The 20,599-nt window shown below is 34.7% G+C and overlaps 1 pseudogene; it reads left to right on the plus strand.

Moving 5' to 3' along the window:
- Window positions 1–17,141, plus strand: part of LOC129053368 (deleted in azoospermia-like) — a 41,184-nt pseudogene extending 24,043 nt beyond the window's left edge.
- Window positions 17,142–20,599: the final 3,458 nt, after the last annotated feature.

Raw genomic sequence — 20,599 nt, forward strand, 5'->3', positions numbered from 1 at the left:
AAGTTAAATTCAGGTTCACAGATGTGAATTCTTTGTTAATCAATGAAGTTTTCACAGTGCCCTAATTCTAGCACATTTTGACGTAGTTCTGCTTAAGAAAAAGTAGTGTTTGTAGAGGATCTGTCATGTGCATGTTAGCAAATACTTATCATGGTATATTATTCATCTTTGGTCATGATCACTTCTGTATATAGAACAGTAGAAGTTCTGAACCATGTACTGTATGATGGTGATTTTATGCTTCATTTATCTGCCTTTATAGCTATGGATTTGTTTCATTTGTTGATGATGTGGATGTCCAGAAGATAGTAGAGGTAAGTAATAGAAAAATCTCTTACTTATCTTACTGCTACAACGTTTAATGTTAGTGAGATACTCAGACCTGTGTAAAATTTGGAGGACGTTAGACTTCCTGTTCAAAATGCAAAGTCAGAGTAACCTCCCATAACTTGATAGATCCTGTTTATTTCTGAGTGGACACCTAGGTTCATGAACTACAGACTGGAAAGGTTGGAGACAGGGTGATGAAAAGTTTTTGATCAACTTTCACTTGATGCCTCTTGACATTGATTAGAGTGGCAAGGGTAAATAAGGTAGCTTCATGATTACAAAATTTAATTTGGTGCGTAGTTGTCACTGATCGTCTATGATGATAGGAACCTTAGAAAGCTTTAGGTGTTTACTCAAGTCTTGGAAGCTAAGACTTGAAAATGGATTCTAGTTTTGTTACTGTTCTCTTTTCAGGAACAGATACATCTCCAGGGTAAAAAGCTGAAGCTTGGCCCTGCAATCAGGAAACAAAAGTTCTGTGAGTAGGAAAAGAAATTGTTCTTTTTTGACCCGGGTAGCTTTTCAAATAACTAAAAATAGGCTTTTTTCTTCTTGCTTTTCAAAAAGGCGCTTGTCTTGTGCAGCCACGTCCTTTGGTATTAAATCCTCCTCCTCCACCACAGTTTCAGAACATCTGGAGGTATCCAAACACTGAAACTTGCCTGCGGCCCCTAATCACGCTGAATCCTATAACTCAGTACGTTCAGGTAAGAAGTGCTTATGTTCCTGTTCTCTTGTTTATTGTAGTCATCCTTGCGTCTGTGGAATTGTATCTACACTTTCCATAGTAAGTGGCAATGGAATCCCTGTTTGAACAGTGTGAGTAATGGGAAATTTGTTACTTTTGTTAGAAATTTCTTACTCTTAGTGTTGGTTATTTGAGCTAAAAATCTTCTTATATACTTTTTGAGGCTTTCTCTCAGAAATGACCTCTTTAGACACATGAACAAATCTCTTCCTGTCTCTTCCTTTTTCACCCTATGTAACTAGTTCCTAAAGTATTTGGAAGCAGCTCTCCTTATGTGTCTGCCTAGTTTATTGTTCTCTAAGGTTAGCGGTTAACCTAGCTATTCTTTACTTGCAGTGCTTTCCAGATGCCTCGTCATATAAATTGCTGACTTCTGGATATATTCTGGTTCTGGGATGGGTAGATTTCTGATCTCTTTTACTCTATCTATAAATCCCGTGAGTTTCTGGCATGTCATTTCTCTGATGCTGGTTGCTTTGATATTTAAAGTGAGATTTGACATCCTCTGTCACTTACTGGTGATAAAGAACATTTATTTTGTTCTTCGTTCCTCTTATTTCAGTGTGTGTTTAAAACACCTTTTCTTTGATGGAAAATAAAGTAACAAAATAGTAGTGAAATAGTTCTTCAGTGTCTCTCATATGTTGACATTTTCCATGTACTTGATACGTGTAGGGTACACCTCCTCTTCTTTTTTCCTTCTCTGAGCAATGACTAGAAGAAAAGCCCTACGTGTTTCTAGCATTTACGGTGAGCCATTACTGAATCTGGGTATATTCATGAATGCTGCTACCTGTATGTTTTTAATCAGTAAGAATTTACCGAAACGTAGAAGACGTTATACTGTCTCTTTTCCAGTTATGGCTATATACTGCCCTTAATTTGTGGAAATGAAGTACCGAGAAAGCCGTAACATCTGTCGAAGAACTACAGTATTACCCTACAATGTTGTCAAATACCAAACAATCTAGAAGTATTTTGCCAAAGAAACAGCAAGTGTATGAATTTAATTTACGTTGAAATCTATCCTAATGGAGCCTTATCACCAGTGTAAGAAATAACTTCTGGGTGGGCATAAGTACCCGGTATATATAAGGTAAACTTTGGCTGGTGAAATAGTCACTTCTTTTGTCATTTGTCTCTTCCCCCTCTCCACCCAAAGGGTAGCAGTTGACAGAGAATTTTTATTTCTTCATAAATTCAGTCATTTAGAAATCTGCATTGCTGTACGTAGAAAAACAATTACTGTTTCAAAGCTTTTCATATTTTTGTTATATTGAGTATGATATTTCTTTCTATTTAAAAAAAATGTTTTACTGTATTAATCCATTCTTTCTGTCAACTTTATTTTCAGGCTTATTCTACTTATCCAGATTCACCAGGTCAATTTATATCTATAAATTCCGTCATCCCTGGATATCAGTTGCCTGTATATAATTATCAGGTAATTGAAGAGGGAGTAAAATGTTTTACCTTCAGCTACTATTGAGGCCTTCAACTTGTTTATACAAATTGCTTGAATAGTTTGTCATTTTAAAGTAGTGAAATGTACCTAAAATTTAAGAAATCACTTAGAATTCGTGTAATGAGGACCTCTGTGTTACTTAGAAGTGATGAAATAAGATTTTGACAGGAGTGTACTCAGCAATAACTTTTCTGTAGAACAATTTCTGAGATTTGTGTTTCCGTCTTTGTTTCAGCATGTATTTTGTTATCTTTGCTGTCAAAGAGCTGAAACATCCAGGCTGACTTTCATGAATCTTGCAGAGATATAAAGTGAAATAAAAGCTTTACCCAATTCTTAGAGCACAGAATTCCAATTGTATTTTTATTTTAGCTTACTTCTTCATGGTAGTAGTTCTCTGGGTCTGTTTTCAACGATACAACTCTTATCTATGACCCGTAATCATATGTGTGGTAACAAATTCAAAGAATTAATATCTTTGAGGATGCTACAATTCTATTTCCAGAAAATTGGGAAGATTGAGGTTTTCCATGTAGAAGTAACAACAAGAACTTCAGGGATTAGAAACCTAAAGTACTTCTTTTTTTCTATTCTGTTTCTTTCATTATAACAAAGGAGCCATCATGATAAATACTTCAATATTATGTAACTCACGGGTTTTTGAAAATGTGTAGGAGTATTTACATAATTTTGGTTACTTTTTTTTTTTTTAAAAAAAGATTCCACTACACTGGCCTGTTGGGGCGCAAAGGAGTTATGTTGTTCCTGTGGTAAAGCGAATTAGTGAAACATATACTTCCTCTTCTTTCTTGATTTTTTGTGTGTCATATATGCCTATAAATATTTTAAATCATCCTTTATATTAATGTGTTACGTTTTGTTACTTTCTTTTTAACCTCTCATGGCAGCAACAGTGCCTTTTTCTCTCTCAGGTTTTGTATGCTTAAGCAATGGCTTATCCACGTAATGACAAGTGTTCAGTTACTTGTTGGTAGATTATTTAATGTAAGAAAGGTAGTCCTAATGTGGCTTTACCTAAGAACGGTAGTATTAATTTGGCTTTAGAAGAGCATGTATCTGATTAGAATCTGCGTCTGGATTTACCAAGCATAAAAAATTTGATAAAGAGAAACAGAAATGTTTTTCTGTTAATTACTCTTAAATAAGAATAGGATTAAAAAGAGCATTACCTCTATAACACCTGAGCTGCTTTCCCCCATGTAACTAAAATATTTGAAAGCAGTTCTTCTCATGTGTCTGCCTACTTTATTCTTCTCTAAGTTTAGCAATTAATCCAGCTATTCTTTATTTGAAATGATTTCCAGATGCCTCTGCATATAAATTGCTGACTTCTGGATATATTCTGATTCTGGAATAGGTAGATTTCTGATAGTTTTAGATATCTGTAAGTCCCATCAGTTTCTAGCATGTAGTGTCTCTGACCCTTGTTACTTTGCTATTTAAAGTAGATTTGACATATTCTGTCACTTATTGGTGATAAATAACGTTTATTTCCTTCTTAGTTCATTTTATTTATATCTTAGTTGAAAAGACATTTGCTTTGATGGAAAATAAAGTAACAGAATAGTAGTGAAATAGTTATTCAGTGTTTCTCATTTGTTGACGTTTTCCCTGTGCTTGAAACACGTACGGTATACCTCATCTTCTTTTTCCTTCTCTGAACAATGGCTAGAATAAAAGCCCTTCTTCTAACATTTACTGTGAGCCATTACCGAATCTGGGTGTATTCATGCCTGCTGCGTACCTATATGTGTTCAAACAATGAGTATTTATTGAAACATATGAGACTTTATACTGTCTCTTTTCCACTATTGGATTGTATACTGCACTTAGTTTTTCAACGTAAAGTACAGAAAACGCCATAAATTCTGTAGAACTACATATTACCTTATAATATTGTCAAACACAAATCAGTCCGGAAGCATTTTTACAGGGAAATAGCAAATGTATTAATTTAACTTACATTGAACTCTGTCTTAATGTAGCCTTATCACCAGTGTAAGAAATAACTTCTGGGTGGGCATAAGTACATAATATAAGTAAGGTTAAGTTTGCCTGGTGAAATAGCCAATTCTTTTGTCATTTGTCTGTTCCCCCTCCACGCCCAACCGTAGGACTTGACCGAGAATAATACGTTCTTCATAAATCAGTCATTTACAATTCTGCATTGTTGTATATAGAAAAATAATTAGTATTTCAATGTTTTTCATATTTTTGTTCTACTGTGAATATTTCTTTCTAATTAAAAAATACGTTTTACCTTATTTATTCATTCTTTCTGTATAATTTATTTTCAGGCATATCGTACTTATCCAAATGCACCAGTTCAGGTCATCACTAGATATCAGTTGCCTGTATATAATTATCAGGTAATGTAAGAGGAAGTAAAATGATTTGCTTTCTGATATTATAGAGGCCTTTAACTTGTTTATACAAATTTCCTGAATAGGTTGTCATTTTAAACTAGTGAAGTGTACCTAAAATTTAAGGCAACACTTAGAGTTAGTGTAGAATGAAGACCTCTGTCTTATTTAGAAGTAATGAAGTAATATTTTGACAGGAATATACTTGGCAATAACTTTTCTGTAGAACAGATTTCTGAGATTTGGTGTCCCCTTCTTCATTTCTGGATTGTAGTTTTCATCTTTGCTGTCAAATAACTGAATGAAACATCCAAACTTGACTTTGCTGAATTTTGTTAGGGAGATAGAGTGAAGTAAAATTATGATCCACTTTTTAGAGCACAGAATTCCAATTATATTTTCATTTTAGCTGGCTGTTTCACGGTAGTAATTCTCTGGATCTCTCTTCATAGATACGACTGTGTCTATGACCCATAATTATATCTATGGTGATAAACTGAAAGAGCTACTATCTTTGAGGTTTCCACATTGCCAACTCCAGAAAATCTGGAGAAAGGTGAAGTTTCATATATAAAAGTAACAAGAATGTCATGGACTAAAAACATAAAGTACTTAAGTTTTCCATTCTGTTACTTTTATTATAATGACAAAGGAGACAGCAGGATAAGTACTTCAATATTGTGTTTCTCATGTGTTTTTGAAAATGTGTAGGAATATTTTAATAGTTTTGGTGTCCGTTTTTTCTTTTTTTTTTTTTTTTTTTTTAAAGGTGCCACCATAGTGGCCTGTTGGAGAGCAAAGGGATTATGTTGTACTTGACGTTAAGTGAATTAGCCAAACGTACACTTCCTGTTCATTCTTGATTTTTTTCCATGTCATATATGCCTATAAATATGTTTAAATGATTCTTTATATTAATGTTTTATTTATTTATTTATTTACTTTCTTGTTAACCCGATTATAAACTCCAATGAGAGCAACAGTGCCTTTTTTGCTCTCAGGTTTTTATGTGCTTAAGCAATGGCAGGTCCACATAATGATAGACTATATAATCAAAGAAAGGTAGTATTCACGTGGCTTTAGAATTAGTATGTATCTGCGTAGAATCTGCCTCTGGCTTTACCAGCAATAGAACATTTGTAGAAGAGAAACAGAAATGCTTTGCTGTTAATTACTCTTAAATAAGAATAGGAATAAACAAGAGTATTACCTCTAAACCACCTGAGCTGCTTTTCCCCTTATAACCAGTTCCTAAAGTGCATGAAAGCAGCTCTCCTTACGTGTCTGCCCACTTTATTCTTCTGTAAGTTTAGCAGTTCATCTAGCTACTCTTTATTTGAAATGATTTCCAGATGCCTCCTCATGTAAATTGCTGACTTCTGGATATATTCTGGTTCTGGAATGGGTAGATTTCCGATGTGGTTTGATATATATATATATATATATAAATCGCGTGAGCTTCTGGCATCTAATTTCTGTGATCCTGCTTACATTGATATTTAAAGTAGGATTTGACATACTCTATCACTTACTGTTGATAAATAACGTTTGTATTCTTCTTAGTCTATTTTATTTATGTGTTAGTTTAAAAGACATATTCTTTGATGGAAAATAAAGTAACAAAATAATAGTGAACCAGTTGTGCAGTGTCTCTAATTTGTTGACATTTTCCACGTGCTTGAAACATGTATGGTATACCTCTTCTTTTTCCTTCTCTGAACAGTGGCTAGAAAAAAAACCCTACTTGTTTGTGTCATTTACTGTGAGCCATTACTGAATCTGGGTGTATTCATGTATGCTGCTGCCTGTATGTTTTCAAACAATAAGAATTTATTGAAACATACAAGACATGCTTTCTCTTCTCCACTATTGGATTATAGACTGCACTTAGTTTTTCAGAACGAAGTACAGAAAAAGCCATAACTTCTATAGAACTACATGTTACCCTATATTATTGTCTAATACAAAACAGTCTAGAAATATTTTTACAGGGAGATAGCAAATGTGTTAATTTAACTTACATTGCAATCTGTCTTAATGGAGCCTTATCACCAGTGTAAGAAATAACTTCTGAGTGGGCATAAGTACCCGATATATATAAGGTAAACTTTGGCTGGTGAAATAGTCACTTCTTTTGTCATTTGTCTCTTCCCCCTCCCCACCCAAAGGGTAGCACTTGACAAGAGAATTTTTATTTCTTCATAAAGTCAGTCATTTAGAAATCTGCATTGCTGTACGTAGAAAAACAATTACTGTTTCAAAGTTTTTCGTATTTTTGTTATATTGGGAATTGTATTTCTTTCTAATTTTAAAAAACGGTATACCGTATTCATTTTTTTCTGTAACCTTTATTTTCAGGCATTTCCTGCTTATCCAAATTCACCAGTTCAGGTCACCACTGGATATCAGTTGCCTGTATATAATTATCAGGTAATGTAAGGAGTAAAATGTTTGCTTTCAGATATTATCGAGGCCTTAAAGTTGTTGATACAAATTTCCTGAATAGTTTGTCATTTTAAACTAGTGAAGTATAGGTAAAATTTAAGAAAACACTTAGAGTAAGTCTAGAATGAAGACTTCTGTATTACTTAGAAGTAATGGAATAATATTTTGACAGGAATATACTTGGCAATAACTTTTCTGTAGAAGAGTTTTCTGAGATTTGGCCCTTCTATATTTCAGGGTATAGTTTTCATCTTTGCTGTCAAATAGCTGAATGAAACATCCAGAATGACTTTCATGAATTTTTTAGGGATATAGAGTGAATAAAATTATTACCCAATTCTTAGAGCACGTAATTCAAATTATAGTTTCATTTTAGCAGGCTGCTTCACCACAGTTGTTGTCTGGTTCTCTTTTCATAGTAGATAGGACTCTTATCTATGACCAATTATTATATCTGTCATAATAAATTGAAAGTAGTAACATCTTTGAGATTTCCACAATGCCAAATCCAAAAAATTGGGGAAAAGGTGAGGTTTTATATTTATATGTGGAAGTAACAAGAATGTCAGGGATTAGAACCATAAAGCACTTCTTTTTTCCATTCCGTTTCTTTTATTATAATAACAAAGGAGCCAGTATGAGTACTTCAATATTATATATATCATGTGTTTTTGAAAATGTTTAGGAATATTTGAGTAATTTTGGTTTCCTGTTTTTCTTTTTTTTTTTTTTTTAAGATGCCACTGCAGTGGCCTGTTGGGGAGCAAAGAAGGTAGGTTGTACCTCTGGTAAAGTGAATTAGCCTACCATGCACTTCCTGTTCTTTCTGGATTACTTTTCATATCATATATGCCTATAAATATTTTTAAATGGTTCTTTATATTAATGTGTTACATTTTGTTACTTTCTTTTTAACCCAGTTGCAATCTCCCATGGGCACAACAGTGCCTTTTTCTCTCTCAGGTTTTTGTGTGCTTAAGCAGTGGCTGGTCCACATAATAAGTGTTCAGTTACTTGTTGATAGACTGTGTAATCTAAGAAAGATAGTATTAATGTTACTTTAGAATTAGCATGTATCTGCCTAGGGTCTGCCTCTGGCTTTACCAGCCACAAAAAACTTGTTGAAGAGAAACAGAAATGTTTTGCTGTTAATTACTCTTAAATAAGAATAGGAATAAAAAAGAGTATTACCTCTAAAACACCTGAGCTTCTTTCCCCCCTTATACCTAGTTCCGAAAATATTTGAAAGCAGCTGTTCTGATGTTTCTGCCTAGTTTATTCTTTAAGGATAGCGATTAATCTAGCTCTTCTTTACTTGCAATGATTTCCAGATGCCACCTCATATAAACTGCTGACTTCTGGATATATTCTGGTTCTGGAATGTATAGATTTCTGATGTCATTTACTATACCTATAAATCCTGTGAATTTCTGGCATATAATTTCTCTGATCCTGATTAGTTTGATATTTAAAGTAGGATTTGACGTACTGTATCACTTATTGGTGATAAATTACCTTTATTTTGTTCTTAGTCCATTCTATTTATGTGTTAGTTGAAAAGACATTTTCTTTGATGGAAAATAAAATAACAAAATAGTAGTGAAATAGTTCTTCAGTGTCTCTCATTTATTGACATTCTGCATGTACTTGAAATGTGTAGGATTATACCTCTTCTTCTTTTTTCTTCTCTGAACAATGGCTAGAGAAAAAGCCCTACTTGTTTCTAACATTTACAGTGAGCCGTTACTGAATCTGGGTGTATTCATGTATGCCGCTTCCTATATGTTTTCAAACAATAAGTATTTATTGAAACATATAAGACATTGTACTGTCCTTCTCCAGTTTTGGATTGTATACTGCCCTTAGTTTTTCGAAATGAAGTACAGAAAAAAACATAACATCTGTAGGAGAACTACATATTACCGTGTAGTATTGTCAAACACAAAACTATCTGGAAGTATATTGACAAAGAAATAGCAAATGTATTAACTTAACTTACATTGAAATCTGTCTTAATGGAGCCTTATCAGCAGTGTAAGAAATAACTTCTGGGTGGGCGTAAGTACACAGTGTAAGTTAGGTAAACTTTGCCTGGTGAAATAGTCACTACTTTTGTCATTTGTGTGTTCCTCTGCCCCACCCAAAGGGGCTTAGCACTTGATAGAGAATATTTCTTTCTTTCTAAAGTCATTCATTCATTTAGAATTCCGCTTTGTTGTATTTAGAAAAGTAAAATATTTTAAAGTTTTTCATTTTTTTTTTAATTTTGGGAATAATATTTCTTTCTAATTTAAAAAGATGTTTTACCGTATTCATTCTTTCTGTAAACTTACTTTCAGACATATCTTACCCAGGTTCACCAGGTCAGGTCACCACTGGGTATCAGTTGCCTGTATATAATTATCAGGTAATTGAAGAGGGAGTAAAATGATTTATTTTCAGATACTGTTGAGCCCTTTTAAGTTGTTTGTACAAATTTCCTGAATAGTGTGTCATTTTAAACTAGTGAAGTGTACCTAAAATTTAGGAAAACACTTGCAATTAGTCTAGAATGAAGCCCTCTGTATTATTTAGAAGTAGTGTATTAACATTTTGACAGGAATATAGTTAGCAATAACTTTTCTGTAAAACAGTTTTCTGAGATTCTCTGTAAAACAGTTTTCTGAGATTCGTTGTCCCCTTCTGTATTTCAGCATGTAGTTTTTCATCTTCACTGTCAAATAGCTGAAACATCCAGACTGACTTTCATCAATTGTTTAGGGAGATAGAGTGAAATAAAATTATCATCCCATTCTTAGAACACAGAATTTCAATTATATTTCTATTTTAGCTTGCTGCTTCATGATAGTAGTTCTCTGGGCCTCTTTTCATAGATGTGACTATATCTGTGACCCATAATCATATCTATGGTGATAAGTAATAAATTGAAAGAACTCGTATCCTTGAGATTTCCACAATGCCAACTCCAGAAAATTGGGAAAATGGCGAGGTTTTACATACAAAAGTAACAAGAACGTCAGGGGTTAGAAACATAAAGTACTTCTTTTTTCTACTCTGTTTCTTTCATTTTAGTAACAAAGGAGCCAGCATGATAAGTGCTTCAATATTGTGTATCTCATGAGTTTTTGAAAATGTGTAGGAATATTTTAATAGTTTTGGTTTCCTTCCTTTTTTTTTTTAAGATGCCACCATAGTGGCCTGTTGGGGAGCAAAAGGGGTTATGGAGTAAAGTGAAATTAATGAAACATACACTTCCTCATCTTTCTTGACTTTTTTTTCTATGCCATATATGCCTATAGATATTTTTAAATGGTTCTTTATATTAATGTTTTATGTTTTGTTACTTCAACCCAATTGTAAACTCCCATGGGAGCAACAGTGCCTTTTTGTCTCTCAGGTTTTTGTGTGCTGAAACAGTAGCTGGTCCACATAATGATAAGTGTTCAGTTACTTGTTGATAGACCATATAATCCAGGAATGGTAGTATTAACTTGGCTTTAGAATTAGCATGTATCTGCCTAGAATATGCCTCTGGCTTTACTAGCCATAAAAAATTTGTTGAAGAGAAACCGAAATGTTTTGCTATTAATTTCTCTTAAAGAGGAATCGGAATAAAATGTTTTGCTATTAATTCCTCTTAAAGAGGAATTAGAGTATTACCTCTAATACACCAGAGCTGCTGTCTTAAATCACGACTGCATATTTGAAGGATATAATAAGTGTTAAAATTCTCAAACACTCCCGTACTACCTTTGTTTCTTAGAATCCTTCTACCTCTGATTATGTTGATGCCTGGAAGAGATTTTAAAACCAAAGGCTGCCTTAATGTATTTCGACTTTTCGTTTAAAACAAGGTTTCTGAAGTAACACAATTGAATTTCAACACAACCTACGTTGAAACTTTTGATACCAGCTCACCTTTTTGAGGAATAAATAAGTAGCTTTTAAACGTATCTGTATATCTGTTTAATTACACTTTCATTATTTTAAATATAGGCTTTGTTCAGCTCTTAACTGTCACTGTGGAGAAGTTGATACAGGAAGTGATGTTGTGCCAAATGAATGCTCAATTCATGAAGCTACCCCACCCTCTGGAAATGGCCCACAGAAGGCAAACGTCTAACTTTGAATTTTTTAAAAATATGTATTTTGTGTTTTTTTCTAGTTTTAATAACTTTTTTTGAGAAGCAAACATTTTTGCCCAAATTTTAAGATGTTAGCCATAAATCATGGAGCTTAAATAATGGACCAATACCCAGAAGTTAATGTAAAGGTTGCTGAAATTTCAGATACCCCAAATATTCAGTATATACATAAAGTTTCTGATTCAGCAGTCGTTTCCTGTATTTCAGTTCCACTAATTTTAAAAAGCCATTCTTTAATAAATACTGTATTAATATGATTTGGAAGAATGCTATGGGAGGGTTTCCTCTAGAATTCTACTCAAAAGAAGAATTCGTATGAATTATATGTCCCTTTTCTTTTACCACAGTTTTGATCTTAAGCAGTGAAAAATATTATTTAAATAAGCATTCTATCCATAACATTATATGTGGCAGAAGTTTCCAACAGTGGTGAAGTCAGGAGTAATTATTCAAATACTGAAATAGACAGCGTTGTTTCTGTTTTTTATCATTACTGCAAATTTCTGTAATAACAATACTGTCACTCTTGCATCACATGTGTTCTGTTAAATAGGTGGGAGTGTGGAAGTAGTTGATGTGCTGGTAATAGGTATAATACCCAAGAAATCCCATTGGAGTGTAAATTCCTTGATTTGATATTGGATTTTAAATAGTGAATAAATATTAAAACATACTCTTACAGTATAATTGGCAGGTTTTGTCCTGAGTTTTTTTTTTTTTTTTTTTTCTTGAAACATTGGAGTTCACTTAGGGATTTAACAAACTGAGCTTTTTAAACGAGTATTGTATCGCTAAGGTTCTAAAATAATTCTTTGATTTGTCAGAAAACTTACATACTGAGGATATGTGGTAGGAATTACAAATTCCGGTGTCACCCAGTCTGGGAGTGCAGTGGTGTGATCTCGGCTCACTGCAACTTCCGTCTCCTAGGTTCCAGTAATTCTCCCTGCCTCAGCCTCCTGAATAGGTGGAATTACAGGCGCCCGCCACCCAGCTAATTTTTGTATTTTTTAGTGGAGAAGGGGTTTCGCCGTGTTGGCCAGGATGGTCTTGAACTCCTGATCTCAGGTGATCTGTCCGCCTCGGACTCCCAAAATGCTGGCATTACAGATGTGAGCCACTGTTGCCAGCCTCTTTTAGCATTTTTTGCGTTTCTTTAGAAATAAACTAATATGTTCAGTAAACCATCAACATAAAAGAAACACACACCCTTATTAAGAGCGAGTGAAAGAACGAGTTGTCTTTACATTACTGAAAACTTATGTGTTTCAGAAATCTGTGGACTGAAGCATACAGATGGTGGTATCTTGTCTGTTTAATCCAGAGAGCAGACTGATAAATTCTGTTGTTACTCAAGATGACTACTTCAAGGTATGAAAGGAATGGTATGCATATTAAAAAGCCCACTTGTTCCCTCTCAAGTTAGCTGTTTTCCTTGTGGTACATGTATTTTGAGATTTCTTAGAGGAATTTTTTTTTTTTTTTTTTTTTTTTGAGACGGAGTCTCGTTCTGTCGCCCAGGCTGGAGTGCGGTGGCACCATCTAGGCTCACTGCAAGCTGCAAGCTCAACCTCCTGGGTTTACTTAATGCCATTCTCCTGCCTCAGCCTTCCAAGTAGCTGGGGCTACAGGCGCCCACCACCACGCCCAGCTAATTTTTTTCTATTTTTAGTAGAGACGGGGTTTCACCGTGTTAGCCAGGATGTTCTCTATCTCCTGACCTCGTGATCTGCCCGCCTCAGCCTCCCAAAGTGCTGGGATTACAGGCGTGAGCCACCGCGCTCGGCCTAGAGCATTTAATTGAACTGTTGGCATTTGACTGTAACCCAGTAAACCAGTGTGGGTTTTACTTGGCAGTATATTTTCTGCTGCCAAACCTTGATATATATATGTAGTCGAATTTAGGGAAGAACCCTGCGGCAGAAATCTGTAATTGAAAGGGTTTACTAGAGAAGAGAGTTAGTTGACTACCATGACCAAATAGTAAAAGAAAATTTTAGATACAGAAAGCAGATCTTGGCCGGGTACAGTGGCTCACGCCTGTAATCCCAACACTTGGGGGCTGAGGTGGGTGGATTGCTTGAGCTCAGGAGTTTGAGACCACCCTGGGTAACATGGCAAAACACCATCTCTACAAAAAAATACAAAAATCATCCAGTTGTGATAGTACATGCCTGTAGTCCCAACTACTCCAGAGGAGTCTGAGGCAGGAGGATTGCTTGAGCCTGGAAAGTTGAGGCTGCACCGAGCCGTGATCGTGCCATTGTAGTCCAGCCTGGGCAACAGAGTGAGAGACCTTTCTCTCAAAAAAAATAAAAATAAAAAAAAGGAAAAGAAAAGTAGAACTTAATACATGCATATTGGACTAAAGAGAAGAAAAGAAATGGTTTATTCAGATGATACACCTGAACAGTGTGAAGGGAGAAAAGGGGTAAAATGAAGCAGTAAAAAGTTCAGTAGAAAGAAAGAAAGGTTGATTCAGAGTTGGTGAAGTGGAAGAGAATGTGGCTAGTTGAATTCCAGAAAGATCTGATTTCTGCTCCCACTTTCTATCCATGTTAGATAGATAAATCTTTTATTAAGGTTCTAGTTTTTACAAGTCTAGAATGAGAAGGTACAGGACTAAAGGTTTCTGGGTTCTTGTGGTTTTAAGTCTATAAATATGAAAAAGAACTAACCTGGTCAGCCCAGTGGGAGAAAAATACTATGGTTAATAAAGGGAAGGTGTTTTTTAAGTAACAATTTTATTGAAATAATAGCAGTAATACAATTTATGTATTTAAAGTGTGCACTTCACTGTTTTTTCGTATATTCAAGGTTTTGCAACCATGTCCACAATCAATTTTAGAATATTTAAATCACCCCAAAAATCACCCCCCTACCTTAGCAGTCTCCTGCTATTTTCCCAGAACTTGTGTATCCCCAGGCAACCACTAATTTACTTTTTTCCTCTAAGGATTTTCCTGTGGCGGACATTTCTTGTATATGGAATCACACATAATGATGTGGCATTTTGTGACTGGATGTTTTCACTCAGCATAATGTTTGTAAGGTTCATCAGTATTCTAGCACGTATCAGAACTTCATCATTTCTTTTCATTTGTAGATATTTATTCTGTTTATGCATTCATCTGTTAAAGACATTTGGATTATTTCCATTTTTTAGCTGTTATAAATAATGCTGTGAATATTCACGTACAAGTTATTGTGTGGACATACGTGCTTACTTCTCTTGCGTATATACTTGGGAATGGAATTGCTAAGTCATATTCAACCTTTTGTGGAACTGCCAGATTTGTCAAAACTGGCTACACACTTTACATTAGACAGAAAATGTTTAACCATCGCTTTGTGTCTTAAAACACAACCAGCTTTTTTTCATCTGTGAATGGATATGGGATGAAGCTTAAGACTTTTTAAAAGGTTGTATTATGGATCATCTGTATAATGTAGAAGAGTAGAGCCACATAGCAGAATTAAGTTCTTAACATCTTTGCAACAGGGAGTAAACATATTTAAATTTGACATTTGTTCTCTTGTTGCTTCATTCTACATAGATAGTATAATTTAGAAAAGAAAGAACTGGAATGGTACATCAGCTTACCTTGCCCAAAGTTCTGATTACATTGGTGTCTGCAGTAGTACTTAAATGATGTTCAAAGCAGAAGACAGTCTTTCGTGTGTTTTTTTTTTGTTTTGTTTTGAGTTGACCTCATTTGGTCATCCAGGCTGGAGTGCAGTGTCGCAATCACAGCTTACTACAACCTCAAACTCCTGCACTCAAGGGATCCTTCTGCCTCAGCGTCCCAAATAGTTAGGACTGCAGACTTGCACCACCACACTTAGCTGGTTAAAAAGATTGTGGTTTTTTTTTTTTTTTTTTTTTTGAGGTGACCTCATTTGGTCATCCAGGCTGGAGTGCAGTGTCGCAATCACAGCTTACTACAACCTCAAACTCCTGCACTCAAGGGATCCTTCTGCCTCAGCGTCCCGAATAGTTAGGACTACAGACATGCACCACCACACTTAGCTAGTTAAAAAGTTTTTTTTGTTTGTTTGTTTTTGTTTTTGAGATAGAGTCCCACTCTGTCACCCAGGCTGGAGTGCAGCGGTGCGATCTTGGCTCACAGCAAGCTCTGCTGCCTTCCGGGTTCATGCCGTTCTCCTGCCTCAGCCTCCCGAGTAGCTGGGACTACAGGTACCCGCCACCACGCCCAACTAATTTTTTGTGTTTTTAGTAAAGATGGGGTTCCATCCTGTTAGCCAGGATGGTCTCGATCTTCTGACCTTGTGACATGCCTGCCTCGGCCTCCCAAAGTGCTGGGACTACAGGCGTGAGCCACCGTGCCCAGCCAAAAGATTTTTTTTTTAAGAGAGAATCTTACTATATTGTCCTGGCTCGTCTTGAACTCCTGGGCTCAAGTGATCCTCCTGCCTCAGCCTCCCGAAGTGCTGGGATTACAGGCGTGTGCCACCATGTCTGGCCCAGAAAATATTTTTTTAAACTTGAGTTCTCACCTGGTGTTAGACAAAAGACTCCCTTTGAAACTTGCAGAGTTTTCTACTTATTTGGGAGAGGAATCAGAAGTTGGCATCCTGCAGTTGTCTAACATCTAGACCTATTTTGATTGACTGCATGTTGTTATATTGAATTAGAATGCCTGAGATATTTTTGAATGTATTTACAATTTCCATAGCTGATTTCACTCTTCATTGTCTTAATTATCCAGCCCTTTCACAATCTTGCTTCCTACATGACCTCTGAAGATACATGTTGGTGTCCAGTTTTCTAGATTTTAACCTAAATAGATTATCACTCTTTTGACAGATGAGGTAACTTCCAGAAGCCACTTTTATGGCTTGAAATGAAACTGAAGCCTTAAAAATGAAGGCTGAAAATGAAACTGAAGTCTTAAAAAAAGGGCACAGCTTTGTAGAAAAGGAAATGTTGTTACTCGTTTACTCATTCCCATTCCTCCTTGTAAGGCCTCTCACTTCTCTTTGCATGTCTGTAGGCAACATAGAGTGAAAATAAAGTTTTGCATGTATTTTAAAGTTTTATCTTCCTTTCTAAAGAATGGCACGTCTACACAGGTTAATGATACGTCTTTAAATGCCAAAACTTACATATTTTAATCTAAAAACATTAACTTTCAGATTGGAGAGCTGTTTGGAAGCTGTAGTTGCTATTAAATGCAGTTCAATTAGTGAAAAAAAGTATTTTTTACAATTACATTTTCTACCAGCTGTCTTTGGGACATCACTGCAAAATTATTAACTAAGAAGTACATAAAATGATACTGAGTTTAAGTCCTGTTATTTCTGAGTTTACTGGAATTTGTTTTCTTTAATTATTGATTTCTTTTTTAACTGTTTAATAAAACTAGCCATCTTGGTACATTTATCATCCCAGTGTTCAAATATGCTTCCTGAAAAGAATCATCTTTTTTTTCTCATTATTTGTAATGTTTAAACTCAAAACAAACGGTTTAAGTTTTGACAACTTTCAGACCCATAGTAGTCATCAGAAATTTTCGGTGAAATAAAAGGACTATTTCTGTCTTTTCCAGGATAAAAGAGTGCATCGCTTCAGAAGAAGTTTGACAGTATTTAAATCTGTTTGATCCTCTCAGCTGTCCAGTTTTGTGGGAAGTTGCTGGTTTTGAATATTAAGCTAAAAGTTTTCCACTATTACAGAAATTCTGAATTTTGGTAAATCACACTGAAACTTTCTGTATAAGTTGTATTATTAGACTCTCTAGTTTTATCTTACATTGAAACTGTTCCTCCTTAGATGTTTATTTAGAACCTGGTTCTGTGTTTAATATATAGTTTAAAGTAACAAATAATTGAGACTGAAAGAATGTTAAGATTTATCTGCAAGGATTTTTAAAAGAAATTTGCATTTTAAGTGTTTAAAAGCAAATACTGATTTTCAAAAACAAGTTTTTAAAACCTGATTTGAAAGCTAAGAATTTTGATAGTCCGAACACAAGCATTTCACTTCTCCAAGAAGTACCTGTGAACAGTACAGTATTTCAGTATTGAGCTTTGCATTTATGATTTATCTAGAAATTTGCCTGAAAACCAGAATTTTTAAAACTGCATTTTTAATCAGTGGAACTCAATGTATAATTAGCTTTATTGAAGTCTTCTTATCCAAACCTAGTAAAACAGATTCTAAGCAAACAGTCCAGTCAGTGAATCATCATGTTTGTTCAAAGTATGTTATCTTTTATCTAGAATCCACATATATATATATGTATCCAATTCGATTGGGATAGTAATTAGGTAACTAAAATTCTGGGCCTAATTTTTTAAAGAATCCAAGGCAAACTAAACTTTACTAGGTATATAACCTCAATGAGTTACCATTCTTCGTTTTTATTAAAAAAAAATTGTTCCTTGAAATGCTAAACTTAATGGCTGTATGTGAAATTTGCAAAATAACTGGTATTAAAGAACGCTGCAACTTTTTTATGTCACTCAAAGATTAATCAGGAATTGCTTTTATAAAAACATTGAAGTATTAGTTACTTGCTATAAATAGATTTTTATTTTTGTTTTTTAGCCTGTTATATTTCATTTTGTAAAATAAAATATGTCCAGAGGAGACAAAATAGGTAGTTTTGATATTTCTAAATCACGAAAGTTGTTTAGTAAGTATATCTTAAGAATCTGCTAGAGTTAAAGTTAACGTTGTTTCTAGATTAGGTAGTGTCCTCATTTTATATTGTGACCACACAGCTAGAGCACCAGAGCCCTTTTGCTATACTCACAGTCTTTTTTTCCCAGCCTCTTTTACTAGTCTTTCAGGAGGTTTGCTCTTAGGACTGGTGATGTAAAGAATGGAAGTAGCTGTATGAGCAGTTCAAGGGCCAAGCCGTGGAATGGTAGCAATGGGATATAATACCTTTCTGAGGGAAACATTTGTATCAGTATCATTTGATCTGCCATGGACATGAGTTTAAAGTGGCTTTCTGGCCCTTCTTTCAATGGCTTCTTCCCTAAAACATGGAGACTCTTAAGTTAATGTAGTTACTATGGGCCATATTAGTAATGCCCACTGGGGTCTATGATTTCTCAACATTTTCATTCTGAATCTGAAGGAGAGAGTATTTTAACTTTAGAATTCTCAAGAGGGCTTTATTACACCTCAGAAATCAAAAGCACCATGAATTTGTCCATTAAAAATCACCCATAGTTTTTTTAGTGCTTTTAACATTCTGATGTACATCATTCTGTGATTAAATCTCCAGATTTCTATAAATGATACCTATATTCTAAAGAGCTAATTCGGATTATTCCGATATGACCTTAAGGAAAAGTAAGGGAATAAATTTTTGTCTTTGTTGGAGTGAAGTATTTAAAAGCGTAAGGTAAAAGAGATATTAAGTCCTAAACCTTTCAAAATGGAAAATTAATTCTGAACTTAGAAAAATGTTTCTGCTACCTGTTGCTGATACTGTCTTTGCATAAATGAATAAAAATAAACTTTTTTTCTTCAAAAGTGTTTCTGGCTTTCTGATGTAATAATCTAAAATGGTGGGGAGTTGTGTGGGAACTGTGTAACAAGGTTTAAATTCGTATAACAAGCTTAAATTCTTAAAATGCAGAAGTATAAAGTTCAATTTACTAATCTGAGTTAGCCCATAAAATCAAATGTAGGTACAAAGATAAATTTAAGAGGTGCATCCACAGCAGTGCGGAATAGGAATGCTGATGAACACATCCAACTCTGCTATCTCACGGCTAAGGTCCCTCACATTTTGGATGCTATGAGGCATTTTGTCTAGTGTACACTTTGGGCCTAGTCTCTAGATCATTTATTTCGGGGTATTGCAGTTGCCTAATGGAGCTTAAATTTTTTATATTGCATGTACTTCATGTGGATACAATCAAAAAAATCAGTACCACTTCTTCTAGCTCTAGTGTTGGTACTCAGTTCTATAAGCTGAGTCCAATGGAGAGGAAACTCTCCTCAGACACTCTCGTATTTCATTACTTAGTAAGCTTGCTGATTCATAACCATAAAGTTGACTCCAAGGATCTGCAGGATAGCAAACAGTGCTTTGTGCATCACCAAAGATTAAATTGTGATGTTTAGTGTCCAATAATAGGCTAAAAATTGGTAATTCTTTTATGTGCATATGTGTCTATATGTATACATGTGTCTATATATGCATATATCTATGATTGCATATATCTGTGGTTACATACATACTACCGATTATCCAGAATATTTGGTTCTAGCTGATGAAGCTAGTAAGTTTTCAGTATTTTCAGACCCCAAAACTAGATTACATATGCGTTAAGATAGTTGCTTTACACCAGCTTGTTTCTAGTTTCGTATTAAATTATTAACACAAAAATCTTTGGAATTGAAAAATAACAGTTGAGCACTTTTTTGTAAAAAGTTCAAGTTATGGCGAAATCAAGCAGCTCTAAAAAGGTTGGTCACCTCCAAGAGTGTATTCTGCATGTTGGTTTTTTCTTCATGTAAAATCAGATTACCTTTAATTGAAAATAACTTCAAAATTGATAGTACCTGTCTTGCAGGGAAGTCATTGACTCTTAAAAATAAATACTCCACAGCACTTCCCTCGTTATAAAGCACCTCTAGCCCTTCTTCACGAAATTTTTCTTGGCTTTTTTTAAAGGTAAACTGATAAAAATGGGCTGCCACATTGCTTAATCGCCTTGCCTACTTTCCTTGCTGTCAGTTGAGGGTAATAAGGAGCAGCAACGATAAGGCAGCATGCCACCCTGCTTTCACAAAGATGCCAATAGAGAAAGTGGGGAAACATAAGGGAGAGAAAAGTAGCATGTACATATTTTGATAACTGTAATCTATCCCTTCCCAACATGGGTAGTATGTCTCTGTATGTAACTGGTTGTTGTGAGCAATTCCTTACCACTCATTAAAGACAGGACTTTCCATCTTTAGACAGTACATTTTGTAGTAGAAAACAATAGACATAAGTTCAAACTACGAACAGATGTTTTTGAATGCTCATGCAAAATATTCAATCTGCATAGCAAATAAATAATAGGTAATTCAACATTGCATTTAGAGTTAAAA

This window comes from Pongo abelii, chromosome Y, assembly GCF_028885655.2.
Source record: "Pongo abelii isolate AG06213 chromosome Y, NHGRI_mPonAbe1-v2.0_pri, whole genome shotgun sequence".
In the NCBI taxonomy this organism is placed as follows: domain Eukaryota; kingdom Metazoa; phylum Chordata; class Mammalia; order Primates; family Hominidae; genus Pongo; species Pongo abelii.